Below are 3,531 nucleotides of genomic sequence, written 5' to 3' on the forward strand. Positions count from 1 at the left end.
AAGGTAAAACCCAACCATAGCATTAAAGTATCAAGTCCCCTTTATCACATATGCAAACAACCTACTTACTCGGGTCTGTGCTTCTATCACTCACGCCACCCACCATAAGCAAATCATGAACATATTGCAAACCATACAGCGGGAATCCCTCACCCTTGCGCGACACAGAGAGCACCATAGGACAACACCAATAATAAAACATACAACTCAAACCAATCACGATCATCAAATAGCCATTAGGACAAAACGGATCTACTCAAACATCATAGGATAGCCAAACATCATTGGGAAATAATATATAGCATTGAGCACCATGTTTAAGTAGAGATTACAGCGGGTAAGAGAGAGGTTACACCGCTGCATAGAGGGAGGAAGAGTTGGTGATGATGGCGGTGAAGTTGTTGGTGAAGATGGCGGTGATGATGATGGCCCCGGCAGCGCTCCGGCGCCACCGGAAGCAAGGGGGAGAGGGCCCCCATTCTTCTTCTTCTTCCTTGACCTCCTCCCTAGATGGGAGAAGGGTTTACCCTCTGGTCCTTGGCTCCCATGGCGTGGGAGGGGCGAGAGCCCCCCGATATTGGATCTATCTCTCTGTCTCTCTCTGTTTCTGTGTTTTGATCTGGCTCTGTTTCACTGTTTCGTATATATATGGAGATCGGTAACTCCGATTGGCCTGAAACCTTCGCCGTGATTTTTTTCCGAATATTAGCTTTCTTGCGGCAAAAGAAGCACGTCAACCGCCTTAAGGTGGGCTCACGAGGGTAGGGGTTGTGCCCTAGCGGGGGGGGGGGGCTGCCACGTGACCACCTCTGGCACTGGTTCGCATTGATTTTCCTTCCGAATTTTCCATATTTTCCATAAATAAGCTCCGTCCGTTTTATCCCGTTTGGACTCCGTTTGATATGGATATTCTGCGAAATGAAAAACATGCAACAGACAGGAACTGGCACTGGGCAGTGGATCAATATGTTAGTACCAAAAATAATATAAAAAGTTGCTAAAAAGTATATGAAAGTTGAATAATATTGGCATGGAACAATCAAAAATTATAGATACGACGGAGACATATCACCAGCATATTCCATGTGCTGACCCGTTTTCGTGCTACAACGTATCATGTTGCAGACTTTTCAGACGACGAGTAAGGAGCCTTAGGTCGTGATCTTTCACTCAGTGATGTCGTTGGAGTTGATGGACTCACTTTATCTTCCAAGCCTTCTGCTGTTATCGTATTTAGGTGGCCATAAGCCATATATTGTAATATGTTCTCTTTTGAGACATTCGATGTAATAAGTGTGTGATTGCTACTCTCTTATAAATCCTTCAAGTATTGTGTGTGCCAGCATTACCGATCCAGGGATGACACTTATGCACAGAGATCAGACTATTTGAGGTCTGGTCGCTACATTACAACCCATCAATCTCTTCGTTGGAGTTATTGGGTTATATTTCACCTAAAGCCTTCCCTAAGGAATGTTGCTATTTTGGTCCTTATCAATGATCCAAGTTTTCTCCTATCCTCTCGGTGAATGAAGTTACCATCTCTTCGTTGATCTCAAGCAAGCAATTGTTTTGTTTCTCGTTAATGGCAGAATTTCACCTCAGTTTTGAGATGTTTTCTAAAAGCCCACTACAATCTTATTCGTTTTCGTTGTTGGTTTTTTCCAACAACTCCGTTATAACCTTCTTGGAAGGGTGCCTTCCAAACTCATTTGTGGCAGAAGCCGGAATTTTCTTCTCCGTTCTATTCATTCCACTCTTTTGTTCTGGAGGCATTGTGATGTTTCTCAGTTTGATTCATCATCCCATTTTTGTCAAAGATCATGTTCTTTCATTTGCTTATGCACTCAACCGGAGTGTTGTGCCCTCTTTTCAAGTTCTTCTAATTTTGTCAAGTTTTGCCTCCCTTCTCAACCGGAGTGCTGTCTGAAATCTTTCTTACCCCTTGTGCCATTCTTTCAATCGTTCCGGAGGCAGTCTGTTGTTGATTTCATCAAGTAGCATCCAATCTTCCCACGTTCATGTTCAATTCCTTCCATTTACAGTCGGAGTGCTTTCCAAATTTTATCATTCTTTTTCTTTCTCTATCTTGTTTTAACCAGAGTGTTGTGTCTATCATTCCTCTTCTAACTGGAGTCTCATCAAAGTTCTTTCATTTTGCCAAGTTCATATTATTGCCTTCCATTTCCATCTGGAGTGTTGTCGTAATTGATCTTTATCGTTCCTTGTACATCTCGTTTCAACTGGAGTGCTTGCATGAACTTCTTGTCCATTGCAACCCTTTTCTTATGTCTTTCAACCTACAAGGTTCTAGTAATATTCCTTGTTCCTCTTTTCTAACGGAGTGTTTTCAACTTTGTTCATCTTCGTTGCATTCTTTCTTCCAATTTGTTCAACCTCTCAAGGTTCTTTTGTTTCACTCATTTGTCAAAGAAGCAACTTAGTTTTACCTCTCCTCCTCCTTTTCCGCTAATCTCCGGTGCCATTCCTAGGATCTCGGGTCGAGATCCTCTTGTAGTGGTGGAGTGTTGTGATGCCCCGAGTCCGATGCGCCAGGTGTCTTCCAGTTATTCGCTATTGTTGCCTTGTCATTTTCTCACGTGTTGCATCTTGCCATGTCATCATGTGCATTGCATTATCATGTTTTCAAAACTTGCATCCGTCCAGGTCCCCCAGTTTTCTCCGTTGTCCGTTCTGAGCCCAAGCACACTCGCACGCGCCCGTTGCACGTCCGAAATAGTAGTTTATAAGTGGCCGGAGAATGTTCTCGGAATGGGTTGAAAGATGGTGTGCTGTCTTATTATAGTGTAGATAGATCGCCTGCCAAATTTCGTCGCATTCAGAGCTCGTTTGATAGCCCAACCGTTAAACATAAAGCATTACTATAGCCGGTCACACGTCGGACGTTTTTGGTCTCCAGAAACCGTTGCCGGGCTGCCTTCTCTTCTCTCCTCTCATCCCATCGCACTCTTCATAGCCCACCTAGCCCGTCTAACCCCTCCCCTCCGACCGGAGCCATCGGATCACGATCGGAGGGCTCTGGAATCCCCCAAATCCCCCTAACCTAGTCCCTGTGTCCATGTATATATACCTTCCCCTTCCATTTTTGGAACCCTAACCCCCCTCCACCTACTTCTAGCCTCCCCCTCGGGATCCCCGCAGCCGCCAGCCACCTTCTCCTCGAATTCCTACGCTAGCCACGACGTCCCCGCCACTTGGCGAGCTCCGATTCGCCGCGCCGCCGCCTCCAGCCAATGGCGCGCGGCCATGTTGCCTCCCTGTCTCTGATCCACCGCGCCAGGCCCGCGAGGCCCATCCGCAGTCGGACCCGGGCCGCACCAGGCCCGAAGTCGCCCGCCACCGCCGCCCGGATCCCGTTCCATGCCTCCCGCAGCTCCTCCTCCTCCCGAGCGCCCGCGCCGCCGCCCGCTCTGCCTCGCCGGCACGCCGCCGAGATCCCTCCCCCCGCCATAGATGAGCACCACCATGCCTCCTCCTCCCTCTGTTTCCTTGGCGCTCATGCCCTTCCCC

Source organism: Triticum urartu, chromosome 5A (genome assembly GCF_056163025.1).
Source record: "Triticum urartu cultivar PI428250 chromosome 5A, HENAU_Tu73, whole genome shotgun sequence".
Lineage (NCBI taxonomy): Eukaryota > Viridiplantae > Streptophyta > Magnoliopsida > Poales > Poaceae > Triticum > Triticum urartu.